Source organism: Dipteris shenzhenensis, chromosome 23 (genome assembly GCF_047967505.1).
Source record: "Dipteris shenzhenensis isolate YYH24624 ecotype China chromosome 23, Dip_SZ_1.0, whole genome shotgun sequence".
NCBI classification, from domain to species: Eukaryota; Viridiplantae; Streptophyta; class Polypodiopsida; order Gleicheniales; family Dipteridaceae; genus Dipteris; species Dipteris shenzhenensis.
This window is the reverse complement of record NC_141618.1, coordinates 34,351,652-34,369,249: the sequence shown is the minus strand read 5'-3', so window position 1 is coordinate 34,369,249 and position 17,598 is coordinate 34,351,652. Positions and strand designations below refer to the sequence as shown.

The 17,598-nt window shown below is 47.4% G+C and overlaps 1 protein-coding gene across 1 annotated transcript in view; it reads left to right on the top strand.

Annotated features, from left to right (window-relative positions):
* Positions 1-5,069: 5,069 nt before the first annotated feature.
* Positions 5,070-17,598, top strand: part of LOC147887297 (cyclin-C1-1-like) — a 97,274-nt gene continuing 84,745 nt past the window's right edge. The window contains exon 1 of the mRNA XM_087394504.1: positions 5,070-5,238. The gene's annotated coding sequence lies outside the window, so the exon portion shown is untranslated. The remainder of the gene's footprint in view (positions 5,239-17,598) is intronic.

Below are 17,598 nucleotides of genomic sequence, written 5' to 3'. Positions count from 1 at the left end.
TGGGCTAGGGAGGAGTCACAACCTTTGGCCATCCTTCTCTTGGATTTTGAGTAGGCTCGACAAGGTAGAATGGTTTTTCTTGGAGGGCACTATGCAGAGCTTGGGTTTCTCAGATAGATGGATTAGAGGAGTCTATGTGCTCTATGCGGGGAGCTCTAGTCAGATGCTTATAGGTGGACACACGGGAAAGGCCTTTCTCTCTCATGCTCAGTCCGCCAAGGCTTTCCCCTAGCTCCCTTTCTCTCCTCTTTGTGGCAGAGGCATTGGGATACTACTTGAGATCGTAGGTGGCGGGCCTCACAAGGTTGAGGCTCCCAATCAAACAGGAGGAGGAGCTATTGGATTCAGAGTTTGTAGATGACACAACCTTGTATGTATTTTAACAAAGTGATGAAGAGAGTCTGGGGAGCCCTAGCTATTGGTTGTGAGGCCTTTGGTGCACTGATCAATTGGGCCAAACCCATCAGTTTCCTCATAAAGCTATGAGGAGACACAAGAGATTCGAGAGTGGGGGAGTGCCTTTGGCTTTCGCTACATCCCATAGGTCCAAACAATGAGATACCTCGAGTGCTAAGTGGGTATTGATATTATAGTAGAGCAGCAGATCACCCTGGTTCTTGAGAGTGCTTGACGCAAGCTTCTCTATTGGAGCTTGGGCCAAACTCTCCTTAGCAGGACGTGCCTTGGTAGCAAACTAGGTCCTTCTTGCCACGGCCTTGTACATGGTGCTTTCACAAAGGGTGCATTGGATAGCTCCGACGCTTGTTTCATAATATTTTTTGGGCAAGTTTGGATGAGGAAGACCAAAGCCCGTCGAGCCGCTTGGTAGATGGGGAGTATGCCGTAGGCATTGGGAGGCTTGGGTATCATTGATCCGAAGATGTGAAGAGCAGAGCCCTCTTGGGAAAGTTGGTGGTGTGCGGCCTCACCCCTGGTATAGAGCCCTAAAAGCTCCTCTTACAGGGCTTCTCAGGAACACCCCACGCACTGGGGAGCAATGGCAACATTCACACAAATGGATCTTCTCAAAGGCCCCCCTTATGGGGAAGGGTTCCCCCATGATGAGGAGCCTCCAGAGGGTATGGTAAAGATTGGCAGGGGTCTCATTCGTGCTCAACCCCATTGCAGAGACACCAACAACGCCCAACCTGATCATCATGTGCATGTTGCGCCTATGTGTCTTTGGTGGTGACAAAATCAATGACATTAGTCAGGCCCTTTCCAATCACATTGGGCTACATCGGTTATAGATTCAGCCATGTGCATCTATGGCCAACGTGTCTCTGGAGGTGACAAAATCGCAAGGCCTCACTTCACAATGCCGCTCAAGTGGTTTAGCTACATTGTTCATCCTTTGTATTTTCCTTTTTTCTCTTCTATTCTGAAATTTCCTTTTCCCTGTAAAAAGAAAAACAAGAAAATCCTCTTAATCAAATGGGGAGTGAGGAGGAGGAGCAATTAATCTAATGTGAAACATTGACGAGAGGACCCTTCTAATGTGAAACGACCTAGTTTTTCCCTTCCACTCTAATTTCCAACTAGGCCCCTGCTTGTGAGCAGGCTCTAAGGGGGGAATGCAATTTAAATGGGGGGCTATAGCTTGTAAGAAAGGGAATTGGGCACACACAAGCGCAATAGCAGGGAGGCATTTGATGCCAACCTGGCAACCCACATCTCTTTCCTTGTATGCAAGGCCTAAAGATCAACCGCTTGGGATTTTTGAAATTTGTGAACCCTATGGCATGGTCCTAGAATTATTAGGTCTCCAAATCATAAGTGACGTGTTGGGCCACCTGTGACTTCACAAGTACAAGACAAGGAGGGACATTATAAAGAGGAAGGGGAAGAATGAGACACGAAGGGACTTGGGGACCAAGTCATCCTCAAATGGTGACTCGTGATTAGGTATTTGATAGTGATGTGGGGACCCACATCCCCAAAGGGAGGGCGATAATGAGACAACGAAGGGACTTGAGGACGCAAGTCAGCCTCAAATGGTGACTCGCAATTAGTAGGGAGCCGTTTGATAATCATGTGGGGACCCATATCCCTTCCCTCACATGGAAGGCCTAAGGAGCAAACACTAAGGCAGAAGTGGAGGTGTTTTGGAATCTATTAGAGAGAGAGAGAGAGAGAGAGAGAGAGATTGTTTTGTTATGGATGGCATGATTTAAGTTTGTTCTTTTGATCTTGCTCCTGTTTTAGTTGTTGTCTAAGCTGTGCCAGCTAACATTTACAAGCATCCTAGAATTCATTCATTAGTTGTACTTGCTAAAATTAGTAGCCCCTAGCCAATTGAGTTTTTTTTCTATAAACTAAGGATGAACCCCCTTTCCACTGAATTTTGCCAACCCATATTTCAATCATATGAATGACTAGAGCTTGGTCCTAGCTAGAGAGTTTGAATTCTCTTCTGATATTTTCCACCTAAGCTCTTCAACGCCACCCATCCTTCCTCTTTGGGTCTTGTGTAGAATGATCACATGACGTTGGATATCCTCTTTTTGGTGTTGTCCCCTCCCCAAAGAAAGGATCTACTTATCCAACCTAGTTCTCCCCAAAGAAAGGATCTACATCTCCAACCTAGTTCTAGCAAGGCAGCAACAAGAGAGGTAGAAGATGTCCACAAGCTAAATACATTAATTTAAAACCATCCTTCTCCTAGCTAGGTTTGCTTGAATCCCTCCCACTTATCAAGCCTTTTTTGAAACCTGTCTAGAAACTGTTCACGCCTATCCTTCATGGACATGTCAAAAATTTATTGGAATTCCCAATAGTCTTAAAATAATGCCCTTACGAATCTTGTGAGACAACCAAGTTGCCAACACATGTTGGCCTTCATCAATGAGAGTCGAATAGCCTATTTTTGAGTGATTTACCACTGACCTAGAAGCCTTGCAAAAAGTGCTAAGGCATTCTAAAGCTCCATTGACATCTTGGGCAATGTTCTTGGGAGATAAGTTTTGTATCATCAACAAATTGCTGGTTTAACAACTATTTTCTAGAAGGACTCTCAATCCCTTTGATGTTGCCTTCCTCTACTTGGTCATGAAGGAGCTAGCCCAAACAATTGGCAACTATGGCAAAAAGAAGGGGAGCTAAAGGGCACCCTTGCTTGATAGACCTTTTAAGGTTAATGGATTGTGTCATCAAAGCTAGAGGCATCTTGGCCTTTATTCCCCTTTGATACCCACTTTTACATTAGGAGACTTGGCCTTTGAGGATGGTTGATCCAATTCCGTGACCAAGCTTTTTTTTCTTTTTTGCAAAGAAAGGAAGGTGCTTGAAAAACTTCATACAAAACAGCAACCCCGAAGGTGTTATGGAAAAAACGGTAAAGGCTGAAAGAAGAAAACTAGCTTGTTCCAAAGAAACCCAGCTCACTGCCTAGGGAACCTTTGGTACAAGGGCTAACAACCAAGTGGGGGGACTATACAATTAGCGAATCCCTCGTGGAGTGAATATGTAGAAAACTCATGCAAGCCAAGCCTTGCAAAAACGTGTGTGCCTTGCGACAGTCGCCCTAGAGCCAGGGTCCCATGCTCCTAGGTGGAGCACATGGTGTAGATGATATCCTGCCAGATGGCAACCAAGGTAGTCGAGTGTGGAGCTCACCCATCAGCAGACTACAACGAGTAGCCCAAATGTTCAACGCCGTGATACTTGCTACTACCTCCCACACATTATCGTCCAGAGGGGAATGAGGATCCTGGCTATCAAGGGGTACTGCCTCATGGAGCTCTATCCTCTAAATTCTCTGACCTTGTATCCGGTAAGCTGGAGAGACCTCATCAATCTGGAATGTGTGGCCTCCCTTAGTCAACCAGGCCACCATCCCCCAGGTGTAGTCCCTATGAAGGCACGTCATGCATGTAATAATCCTAAGGGCTCCCATCTAGATCCTCTCTGCGCTATGACATCTCCAAAGATAGTGAGGGATTGTCTCCAGAAAACCAGCAAAGCAACAGTGACACTACCCCTCCACCCGCATCTAAGCCTCCGTGGGGGAGGCCAACCAAAAAAAGTAAAAGATTTTTCTCGGTTCTAAACTTGACCATAGACACATCCAAAACCTAGAACAGGCCTCTTTGGGCCTCCCTAGAAGGGTTCCATGTCGAAAAGTCCATCTGAAGCCTCCTGCCAATCCGAGTGGTATAGGAAAAGAAGGGCACCTCATCCACCTACTCGGTAAGGCCGATCTTGAAAGGCCAAAACCACTCTCCCAGATCCCACTGTACCTCCCTCAGGGGTCTACCTTCCCAAAGCCATCTGGGAGCATCCTACGATTAGATGCTGGGAGGATCAATGTGCTACTCCTTCCCCGATCAGCCCACAATTCTGATCATCTGCTAATGAATCCTATCCAGACTCTCGTCCATCTCTAGGTCTCTCTCAGTGAATGCCTGAAGTAGGCCTCCAAACCCTACATGGAAGAAACAAGGCTGCTTGTTGCCTCGCTAAATTATCATCCTCAAAGGGACCCCAGTCCGAGAAAACTGACCCAACCAATGTTGTCCACATGCACAGTCCCTCCCACCAAGACTTAAGGATGGCTAGGTCAAAATCTCCCTTATCTGCTGCCATGTCCCTCACATATGCATTATGGCTCCAAGCCTTGCCTTTGCCTCCCTAGGTAATTTGCTCCATTTGCCAAAGGAGCAAGCCGAGCCACTATCCCATTGTGCCCATCCAATATGAGTCCGATGTTCCAGCATACGTCCATCCTAATCCCTGATCTCCAAGTGCCAAATGAGAGGCTGGCACTCGAACTCCTCTTGATTCCGTCACCACCAGAGACACATAGGCTCCACATGCACATGATCGGTAGGGTCCTCCGATTCTAGACATATAGGCTCCACATGGATCATGTGCATGTGGGGTCTATGTGTTTCTGGTGGTGCGCTAGCAGGGCTGACATGCACATGATCGGCTACCAAAGACAAACAGGCGCCAAATGGATCATGTGCATGTTGGGCCTATGTGTCTCTTATGTGTCTCCGGATTGATGATGTGCAGGTGGGGCCTATGTGTCTCTCGTGGTGCAATTGCAGGAAATTTGCATGTTTGCATGGTGATGAGTCTCTCAAAAACGGCTCTCAAAACAAAACAAAGTCCTTTGGGGAAATTTGGGAGTGTTCATGGAGAGCAATTCAAGGCTAAAGGTTGTTGGACCAAAACCTTGGGGGCTGATAGTCTGAGAAGCGACCTGTGGAATGGTGTTAGATGCCCACTTTGCCGGTAATCTTCCTCTTCAATTTGAATTTGTGGTTGCTTCAATTGCTTACATGCCCGCACTTTGTCCTCTGCACATCGTAGATGAAGAGAATTCATTCAAATTAGCGCAGCTGGGCGAATTATCTGCTTTTCAAATTAGCGCAGCTGGGCGAATTATCTGCTTTTTTGCACTACAATTGCTATGGCTTTCTCGGCTTCCTGCGTTTGATATTTCTCAGCAGTATGTTCAGTCAGCTTGTAAGCTACGTCGACGGCGGCTGATCGAAGTGTGCTCTTGACAAAAAATTGCACCTCGTCTAAACTCTAATAAACTCCATTTCTTATGAGTGCTCATAAGAACTGCGATAATGGTTACGTGAGCAGTAATTATTTTTTTCCCCTTATGAGCTCTTTCCACCTGATTCACTAATGTCTCTTTCATCTAATTCATTTTCTAAAACGGAACACCATAAGAAATTGTTGAATTACTCTATTAGACCTTATTGAAATGATTAGTCCAGCACCTTTATGTCCCAGGAATCAGGATACCGAAAGGGCCTTCCATTGTCTTTAGTGGCAGGGGCACTGCTGAGAATGCGCGTGGGGCAGGGGATTGAGCAAGTGTGACAGAATGATGTCTTTAGTATAAAATGTCTTTCTCAAGTTATGAAAATAATGGCTCTGCAGCAGTGCTGGAGGCTAGGACAATGAGACAGGCTACGTGGGTTTAAATACTATTCAGGATCTGTGAAATGGAGATCCCTTACCTGGGACTTTTGAAGATTCCATTTTCTGGTAGATTTCTGGGGAGCTTGTGAGGCCCTATTTCCTGTCCCTCTAGATATCTCCGTCCCACCTTTACAACCTGAAACCATAGAAGCCTCGTAAGGATCCCTTTGTCTTTTGCTTTGATAGAGGTCACATCTAGTGCGAAGGGTCTAACCCTAACAAAGTTCAATTGTTTATTACAAAACCGTAAAGTGTACCACTTTGAGTAATTGATAAGACTACCCATTAGAATTTACTTTCACCCTTCTACAAGTGTGCCCCTCACAATAAAGCCCAAGAAAAGGGTGCTGAGTGTCATTCTTTCAAATGAAGATGCTGAAAAGTCATTCCCATAACCAATGAGGGAACACCATGCTTTGAGCCCACAGTTGTGTGTAGCTAAGAGTGCTTAATAATGCAGAAGCGGATGCTGAGATTTAACGAACAAGAGAGTTTCAATTGAATTACTCTTCTCTTTATAGGCTTGGATCAAAAGAGGGCTACTTTTTTACCAGCCTTAGCCTCTAGTTCCAGCTTTTGTCTCAGTTGAGTGTGCCCTTCGTTGATAGAGACTTAGAATCAAGACCTTTGTATTGTTTGTGTGGGGGCATGATCTCTATGTGTGACAGCATACGTTTATGGTCTACACACAATATTGGGGCTGATGAGGTCAGTGGATGCCATGTTCCTGAATGCATATTGTTTTATTATTAGTATTATTTTTTCCCAGAGAAGAGAACCATCTACTAATGTTAAAAGAACACACAGTGTCAGCTATCTATAAGGTGCTGCTGTAAGTAAATGCAGCCCGTTCCTCAGGGATCCACCTCACTGCTATGATATCCTGGGAGCAGGAACTCACTGTCCTGAGGTTCTAGAGGACGTGTTTGGGTCTCTTCCTGGATTCTGTAAATATACATAGAGTTATATTTTATTGCTTGAAAATACAAACCTGAAAACACACAAGTTGGATAAGGCTACAAAGGAGCGTCACTCCTCCAAGATTGCTCCTCTGCTGCTAGGCTGAAAGAGTGGAGGCCAATGCTGTGAGAAATTGGGGGTCGGGGCACCTGTTTTAGAATCCCAAGGAAGCATGGAAGTATGTGAAGGCATTTGCACTAATGTGGCTCTTTTTTGTGATATCATGTGGAATGTGAAGGGTGCCTTGTTACTTGTGGGTGTCCCCTTGCTGACAGAACCCTCGTGTGGTAATATGGCAAGGCATTTGGGCTGATGTGAGGCGTGACACATGGCACCCATGTGGCATGTGGTGGTGTCACATTATGGGCCAACTGCATATCTTTGGTTTGGTTTTTCCGTTGACAAGCTGTCTGAACTGTTGCCCTTGTAAGAGCAAGCTCTACACGTCGATTTGTATGGAATTCTGGACAGCTTCATTAACCATTGTGCTGTCCAAGTGCCGAGAGGGCCATGATATATGCCTGATACTGAGCATAAGGGGCCTAGACAAGATGGAGCAGTAACACGTATGTCAGGCTGCCAAACGTCCTTCAAATGAAGAGATCTGCTAAGTTAGCCTCCGTGGTAACGTAGGACAACTCTGTGTATCTCCAGCTGTCAGTCGCTTTCGAACATAATTATAGTGCCTGTCAATGTGCTTGGTATGCGCATGAAGGACAAGATTATATGCAACAGCCCATAGCAGTTTGGCTGTCAGTGTACATCATGGTAGAAGAGGCCTGGCTGAACATCAAGATGTAAAGTAACTTGCGAAGCCAAACACACTTAACGGTGGCTGTGAAGGCTGCCCTGTACTCAGCTTCACAACTTAAAGTAGCATCGGTAGGCTGCTTCTTGCTGAACCAGAAATGCATGAATAGACGAGCATGAGACAGTTGCCACTATGTGACACATGGGTGTCATAACCACTTGCCCAATCTCTATCTGTGAATGCATGCAAAACCAGTGAAGACTGATCATCATAGAGGAGTCCCAAATGCTGCAGTAATGGAAGACCTGCTTCATTGCCTGTCAATGCTGTGTGTTGGGCTTGTGCATGTACCTGCTTAACTGGGAAATAGTGTACTACAAATCAGGCCGGGTATGACATAAGTAAATAAGGCAGCCCACAGCCTGTTGATAAAGAGTGGTATCAAATGGGGCACTCCCATCTTCGGAGGAGAAACGGAAGCCAGGTTCCAATGGAGTAGAAACCGACTTACAATCCTCGAATTGGAAGCACTGCAAGAGATGTCCAATATATTTGGATTGACTCATCATTATGCCCCCCTCAACATTAGCAAATGGATGCCCAAATACTAGTGCAACCTGCCCATATTTGATATTGCAAATGATTTCTGCAAATCTGCCTTGAATCTGCAATTTTCTGTGTGTCGGGCCTAGTGATAAGCATGTCATTCTCATACAGAATTAAAATAAAAAATTATGTTTCATTCTTCTGGACATAAAAAGTGGCCTTTGTAGGGCTGTTCTGAAACCCAAGGCATAGCAAAAGAGAATGTACCTTGGCATACCATGCCCGCGGCGCCTGCTTCAAACCATAGAGGGCCTTTTTCAGCCGGCATACCCAAGTTTCAGAACCTGCAACCTTAAATCTTGGAGGGTGGGTGACACAGACCTGTTCCAATAAATCCTAGCATAGTCGCCGGGATGGTCATCAAGCATAACTTTGTACCAATGCACCTGGAAATCTGGGTCCCTATGGTAACTGGTTGCGCATCACTACTAGAGAGGACTCTTGCACTATGGAGATAGAGGTGACCATACCTTGTCTGCTAAGAGCATTTGCCACAACATTCTCTGATCTTGGCTAATACTTGATCATGCCACCAAATTGCTAAAAAGTCTGGCTCCATATGGTTTAGCGGTTTGACCACTGAGTGGCTAGCATGGTTTGAAGCCACCGCAAGGCCTAATGATCTATGCGAACTGTGAAATCGTAAATAATTATTGGCCAATATTACATAGTTTAGCAGTATCATCTGTACCCCACTTGATCCATCATAAATACAAACATATGCCGCACCATCAAATTGGCGCCTAATGTAAATAATGTTCTAATGACTATTAATGAACAAAATAATCATTTGTCTTGTCCTGACACATACAGCCCTATTGTACTCTACAGCACCTGCTGTAATAGCCCTGCTCACTGCAGACTCTATATCTTCTCAGATCTGTTCTCGTGACAGTCTCTGTGGACTCTCTCCTATTCTAATGGTCTACCTCCCCCGTGTCGTCCTCATTTGGTGGCTCACAAGTGGGGAGGTGACCCCTAAAATACCAACACTCTAAACTCCAAACCCCTAAAAGAATGAAAAATAAGGAACAAGGAAGGGGTGAGAAGGGGGTGAACTCAGAAGTGATAGGAGGGAAGAGGAGGATGAAACTTCTAGGTTGGGAATGGAAGGGAAAGGTGTGGGAGAAAGGCTTGAGGGAAAAAAATTAATGGAAGGGAGGACAGGAAAAAAGGAGGAAAGTTGGCAAAAAGATGGGGATAGTGGGGGCCTGCTGGCTGTCCCAAAGGAGGTAGGAACAAGGGGGGAAAAGAGGGCTTAGCCTGGTGGCAGAGCACAAGAAGAAAAGGTGGGCAACATGAAGGCAAGCTGAAAGAAGACCTGGTGATCAACGAATGGGGGGCTGTGGCAGGACGAGTGATGAGCATAGTAGGATAGAGGAGCTCTAGCAAGATGGAAGAAGGTGGAAAAGAGGGTAAGGAAGATGAGCGGATGTGGAAGTGAGGTGAAGGTGGACAGAATTGGGAACGGGACTGAGGGCAGGAGGACAAGTTCATGTGGAGCAGCATTTCCTTGAGTAGTTGAGGGGTGTACATGTATGCATGCACTTGTGTCTCTCTCTTGTAATGTTTTTTGATGTGACATCTAATCCTATCTACTCTTCTCCTTCCTTCTTGCTACTTGGCCTACTCTCTCTCTCTGATCGAGAGACATGGCAGCTCAGGCGGAGGATTGACGCACAGATCATGCTTGGGGACATCCCCTCCTTGTTCAGAGTAGGGGTGCGACCGATGGGGGTGGTCATGGTCACACTTGTCACACATAGAGCTGTGACCAGGAGACAGCGTAGGACTATGCACACAGGCAGTCAACATCATTTATCTCTAGTTTTTTGCTCCTGCTCCCCCACCATTGACGAGGGGGGATAGAGTGGGCCACAGTTGTGACATTTGGTGCATACCTCACTGTGTGTTCAGATGACAGAATATTTGATGATGATGATGGTGGTTATGATGTTAGTGATGAGGGAGATGACTATTAGTCTCATATGACTATGTAGCATTTATCTTTTGTTTTTTCTGTCTGGATGTTGATGCTCGTTAGTAGCTCCACCCTTTCAACTTGCTTGTATCAGGTTTTTCACAGTCTCATAGACCCATCGGTCTTTCGAAGACTTCAATATACTCTCTCTCTCTCTCTCTCTCTCTCTCTCTCTCTCTCTCTCTCTCTCTCGTAGACTCAAACATTTGCCTCTAAGTCAATCCCTCCCTGCCGCCTAGCGCCTCCCTTCCTGCCGCCTAGCCTCTGCCTCTCCGCCCACGCTGCAGCCTCCTCGCTCGCCCACCTGGCTGCTGCTCCCGCCCCGCCCGTCTTCTGCTTTGCGTCCCACGCTGCAGCTCCTGCTCACGTAGCTCCCCTGCCACCACCCTGCTCACACAGCTCCTCCACGCCCCCGCCCTCTTACTCCTGCCGGCTCCTACTTGCCTCCACACGCCACAGCAGCCCATCTTTGGGCTGCGCCTCACACCCCGCAGCAACAGCCCGCCTTTGGGCTGCACTTCCACACACAGCAGCCCATTTTGGGCTGTGCCTCCACACACTGCAGCCCCTTGTTGGGCCACGCTTCCATTCCATTCGCCCCCTCACACGCTTCAACCACTTCTCACCCGCCTCTCCCTTGATCACTCCCTTAGCTGCCTCTGCCTCGTCTTCAGCTACGCCTCCAGCCACGATCTCAACCATTCCCCCACCCCCTCAACTGCCTTATCCTCGCCTTCAGCACCCCCTCATTCACTCTCAGCTCTTCGCTCCCACCCACTCAGCTCATCTCATCAGCCTTCAGCCTCGTTGCCAACACTGATGAGGGGTTCATAGGTTGTGGGTCCTCATGCCCCTAGATTGTGATGCTTCACGTACCTACCAAAAGAGACAAAGAAAGGGTTTGAATTAGCATCACAAAGATGGGGAAAGGCGAATGAGAGAATGACAAAGAAAAGGATAAGGGGAGAAACAAGAAAGGGGACAAGATTCCAAAGCAACTCTCTAGAGGACTTTAACACACGCGTCAACAGGAGCGGATTCAGTGTGGACAACAAAGCGATAACCAAGACTACTACAATATCTACCTTGGTGGGGCCATCCTTCTCATCACCACTAGCATCCACCTTGGGTTCCTCAACATCGACTTCGACAGCTTCAGCGAGATCCTCTACTTAGACCTCGACATCTACATCGATTGCAGTTCCATCACCTACTTCACAGTCTCCAGATATCCATGATGGTTTATAATACTCTTTCTCTTCCCTCTCACCCCTCCCAACCCTCCTCCCAGTACTCTATTGGAATCCCCTCATCACTGGTATCCCCTCTTTTTGCTCACCTCACTCGATCACCACCCACCATCCAGCCCCATCCACCTACCTTTGTGCCAGCCCCCTTTCGATCTGAGATTCTTAGAGGACTGGGCTACCTATTGGCTGACCCACCAGATCTTTGGGAGTCTCTTCTCATAGAGGTACACATCATTCGGGCATGTGAGGTGAGGTTGACCCAGTTTGCACAGGAGCAGGCTTGTTTCACTCAGGAGCAGGCGCTTGTTATTCAGCAGCAGGCTAGTCTCATACATGAGCTCAGATAGGCAAATAGCTGCCATGCGGTCGGCCATAGCAGAGACTTCCAAATGGGTAGATGTGGTGAAGCGGGACCCTGCAAAGGCAACCGTTTCGGCTACCCTTTTGGAGCAGCAATAGAGGGCCACCCAATTCTCTCAATATCAGAGTTCGAGGCATCCCATGAACAGAGATCTCACCAATGGACGACACGACCACCTTTGTTGCGACCACACTAGGGGTTCCTGATCATGATATTGAAGGAGCATGGTGAGTGGGGAGAGACCCCAACAGAGAACAGCCCTTGTTATATGTTTTAGAGACACTCAGGCACGTCTGGCAGCTCTGTGTCGTAGATTAGCCCTATGGGATCACCCCACTATAGCGATGGATGAGGATCTGACTCCTTTGCAGATAGAGGAGAGACGGGCTCTCTTGCAGCGGTGGGATGCAGCTCGCAAGGAGGGGAAGTGGGCAGTAGTGCGGGATGGACGTCTCATCACCGGACCCTGCCGAGCACCTGACTGTTCTCCCACATAGGCGGGCGGGGCCTATGAGATGCAAGATATCGAGACCCTCGCTTGCGGCTTGCCTCACTTGGAATTGGAATGGTACCCTTTGGTCAGAGCCTGGGAATTTCTCAGAATCTTACACAGGATGAGACATAGTCTTCTACACAAAGACACATCAGATCCCAAAGCGCCAATTACGGATGGTCAGTGGATATAGTTGGGAGTTAGCCTACAGGGAGGAGACGAGGGACACAGGCGAAGTATGTGGATCAGGAGTGGCAGTCATATATAGATCATCTCTCATTGGGGACGATCTCAGTGGAGAGGAGAGATCCACACTGCAGGTTTCTTTGGGTCCGATTACAATGTACGACTAGCCAAGATCTCTTTATAACGATCTGGTACTTCCCACCAGAGACATCACACTTCGCCAGGGCAGTGCTAGAGGAATCTGAGACATCACCATACACACCTCTCCACCAAGATATCATGCATGTTTTGAGCCGCGGAGATGTTCTCCTAGTTCGGGACTTCAACGCAAGGATGAGAGCATGTCAGGTGCCACTACTAGATTTTCGAGAGGATGTAGTTTTACTTCCCGACATAGATCTTGCTGACACTGGCATATCACGAGTGTCCGCTGAGTGTACATTTCGATCATAGCCTCTCACCAAGATATTCTGCACGACTTTACACTCCACACACTTATATTGATCACATACCTCTCCTAGAAGACCGGGCCACTTTGATTAGTCGATCATTGCACGAGGCTGCCCTTCACGCCTTCCCGTACACCTTTATAAGATCCCCTGCCTTGTAGATAGGTGTGATAGTGTTGAGGGTCCTTGTGCATGAAAAATCGAGACAAACTGCTTCAGTAAATAGCTTTGCTAGGAAATGGGCTAGGATATCAATCCCATATGCAAAAAACTCAGCGCATAGCCCCTCATGATCCATAGCTCGGCTATTGTGAAGCTTCATGACCGCGTATTTGATGCCCCCCTTAGTAATAGAGTGCAAGAGGCCGGTCGTGGTGTGTGTGACAGATCAGGAGTGGGCTGGTTGGGGATGTCGTATAGTGTGCAAGCGTAATCGTGCCAAACCTGAGTATCTATGAGTGGTGAGGGGGACCGCTGTTCAAGAAACCGTCGCCAAAAGTCTTTGGAATTATTACTGAACAAGATGTTCAGCAATTCCTCCTCGTTTTGGCGAACAAAGTTTCGTTTCTTCTGTCGAACTAGACAACGATACTCGCGTAACGTGTCCGGTTTGCTCGATAGTTCATGTTTGGATTCGAATCGTAGTTGTCGGCAAAAAGCCTTACACGCGTCATCATACCAACTATTACATGGCACGAAACCTAGAGGCAGTGGACGGTTAGTCCAGGTAGCTACAGGGTTAATGATTTAGTACTGGATATGGAGGTTAGTCGCTATGCAGAGATGCAGGGACTCATAGAAGATGTGCAGGCAGGCTTTCGGCGTGATCATCGGACCATGGACCACATACTTACACTCAGGAGTGTCATAGAGGAGGCCAGGGCACGGAAGCAGAGGGTCTAGTGCTGCTTTGTAGATTTTCGGAAAGGCTTCGATACAGTACCATGAGCACGTCTCAATAGGCGGTTGCAGGAGCTGGGCTATGGTCAGGAGATAGTTTGGGCTGTTATGGCACTTTACGAGAGGGTCTCCGGCAGAGTCCGGATTGGGGGCGGATGGATAGATGAGATCATGAGCACTATTGGGGTCAAACAAGGATGCCCACTCTCACCGACCTTGTTTGGCCTTTATATAGATGAGCTTGAGTATTTTATGAGGTCCTTAGAAGGAGATGGCTGCTCTCTCATGGCTACTTGCTCTAGATTCTATTATACGCTGATGATGTGATACTCTTATCCTTGCCCGCTGAGGGGCTCCAGAGACATCAAGATGCACTATTGGCTTTTTGCGAGTCCTACGACTTGAAGGTCAACCTGGGTAAAACCAAGGTTATGATCTTTAATACCTCCAGAGCAGTTGCACACAGAGAGCAGTTTACGTTTGATGGGGTACCAATGGAGACTGTCTCATCATACACTTACCTGGGGGTTCTGTTCTTTGGACCTATCTTCATGATGAGACCGGTGATGCAGGCCCATCTGAGTAGAGGGATTGGAAAGACAATGCTTCCCATTGGCATTTTCAGGACCCATGAACCAAGGTTCTCCTTTTCGACTCCTTCGTCTGTCCTATAGGTATGTACTATAGTACTTGCTGGGGACCTAGACGTATCGACTCGAGTGGAGAGATTACATGTCCTCTTGTTAGCACGTCTGATCAGGGGAACAATTTCTTTAACCCCCGCAACAATTTTGGCTGCAACAATAGCAATCAAGGCAGGTGCCCCCTGGGCAAAATCGAACTTCCCAAATACAATGGTAGGGGCGATCCAGCCAGATTCCTCCAGCATTTTGATGCGGCATGCCGAGTTGGTGGAGATCAATCCAATGAAACCAAGGTCTCCTAGCTCCTCATGGCCTTAACCGATGAAGCCTCAGAATGGTACCTAGACCTCCTATTGGAAGAAAGAGCCACATGGGACCTGTTGTAGAGCAAGCCATCTGTTCCTCATCAGATCATTTAGGCTGAGTTCGGGGCATCTCCATTGTAGTTAGATGCGTCATTCGAGACTATCACTTATCTATACCGCGTGCGAGCTTATGGCTCCTGCACTATAGAACGACGCAGGCTACCTTGGTTGGCATTAGCATCTTCTATGGTAGTAGCACTCAGGGTGATAAGGGATGCTGGTCTGTGCGCACATCCAGATGGTTTGAGAGATTGGGTTTCCACATAGAAAGGCTGCCACCCTTCCAGTACAACTTTGTCCCGTTTTGGAGCAACGAGTTCAACCCGTTCATCGAGGAAGATCTAAATAGTTACACACATTCAGGATTTGGTTGGCATAGATAGAGCTTCCTGTGAAGCTCAATTTCTATCGGGACCACTGCCTACACACCTCCGAGGAGGGTTTCATTATCCCACCTGGGTACACCCAGATCCACCTCCCGCACTCACTTAGGATTGCCATTGGATAGCTCCGTGTGTCATCACATCGACTCCGTATCGAGAGCGGGCGAGCAGATGGGAATTCCAAAGAGAGTCGTATCTGCACATTATGTGAGCGGAATCAGAGGAGCACTTTATCTTTCGTTGCCTAGTCTATTATGAGATCCGTGGACGATACCACTGCGTTTTAGACGGATTCGAGGACCTCTCTAGATTCCTCTTATACCCAAATCAGAGATGCTTGGCGGCTTTCATTGACGAGGAAGTCTGACATAGAGAGCGTCTCATCAGATCACGGATACAGGACTAGGGTGCCTTGCCCTGCCCATCCCAGAGTATGATCACTGAGTTCTTTCGATCAGAGCACGTTGTTCCCCCGGCCACAGATAGCAGGAGAGACAGAAACCCCGCCGAGATTGAGATGCTTCACGCTCAACAGAGTAGAGATGCACATGTCACACTCACCAACATTTCTTCTATTTTTAGACTTGGGGTACGGCCAATCGGGGTTTACTGTGGCGCTCGTCAGGTAGCTACCAGGAGGACACAACGGACTACTCATCCAAATAGCAGATAGTGCTTAGATCTATTGTATCCTTTTGAATTTGTTGTCTTTGCTCTATACTGAGACACAATTCAACTTATTAGGGGAGCTGCTCATAATCGGTTGTACCCTGACATTCCCTTATGCACTGTCTTGTATTGTATTGGATCAAACTGCGTCTCCCATGGGGATGATGTTGCCAGGGATGGATGTATATGGTGACAGGTATGATGATACGTGAAACCAGCCTCAACAACGTAAAGGGTGGTAGGATCCACTTAAATACAGCATACACAGTAAATAGACAAGTAAATATGCACCACAGAACAAATCATAGGGGAGCTAGAGCACTCCTACTCAGAAACAAGACACCGATTGGCGCCAAATGTTGGCGCCCCTTGCGGTGTTTATTTAACATTCATTTGAAGCCAAGCGGCTGATTACAAAGGTCTCTGGGAAGCTGCACCACAGGCAAACCAATGCCCGCAGACTCCCCGTCCAGCCCACCTTGTAATTCACTGCTCAACTTCAAACGGTGAACAACATCCAATCACTAGACAATCCTATATCCTCAGCCAACCAAAGTATGCAACAGAGACCCCAATAGCATCCACTGTCTGAACCACTCCTGCAATCGCACATCCAAGTGCCGAACTAGCCAAACACGGCTGAGCAACTGCAAGACAAAGCCCTCAACAGCTGAACTCTGGTGCAATCAAACAACCAAACACTTCCCAGTGAGTTTCTTCAATCTATAGCCTCCCTGGCCATTGCCCAACAGCATAAATCAACCCTTCTTCGCGAGGAAAGAAACCCAAACGCAATAACTAGCTAGCAACCAATCAAGAAACGGCAAAAACAGGAAAAGACAAGCCTTCTTCTACTCGGAATCCACAGAAGAAAGGTCACCCTGGCTGGAAAACCCTAGATCCTGCGGAGATAAGCTGATTCCGCCCTGGCACAACCCCAACAAGAGCCTAGAATAGAACACCCACGCCTGGAAAGATACCAAAAGCAGCCACAACACCCAGAAAGCTCTACCAAGTCTAAATCTCTTGCAGAGCCTGAAAGCTTGAAAAAAGCAAGTTGCAGTTCACCCGGAGCAGCTTGGTTAGGTCCAGAACTCCTGGAACAGCCCTAGAACCAATCGCAGGCACCTGAAACAGCCTAGAAGAGCCCAAAAGCAAATCGCAAATTGGAACAGACACCCTGGTAGAAATCGCCACCTACAACAGACTGTTGGATCAATTGCGATTTGCTCTGACAGGCCCTGGATCACCTGGAACTGGCTCCTAGGTAAAAACGAATTTCCTTGGTAGGCTTTGGAACACCTGAAACTGGCCCCTGGGTAAAAACGAATTTCCTAGGTAGGCTGTGGATCACCTGAAACTGGCCCCTGGGTAAAAACGAATTTCCCTGGCAGGCTCTGGAACACTGGAAACTAGCCCCTGGGTAAAAACGAATTTCCCTGGCAGGCTCTGGAACACCTGAAACGGATGAACTGGCTACTCTGGAACTGATTTGGCCAACTGCATCCAAAAGAAGGGCTCCCTCCCCCTTTTAAAGCCTTGGGCTCCAAAAAGCAGTGTTTTTTAATTGCACCACTCTTTTGGCCCCTAAAACTAGGAATTAATTGCCTAGTAACTGGGCGCACATTCACTATTTACAAGGGCCCACTAGGAATTT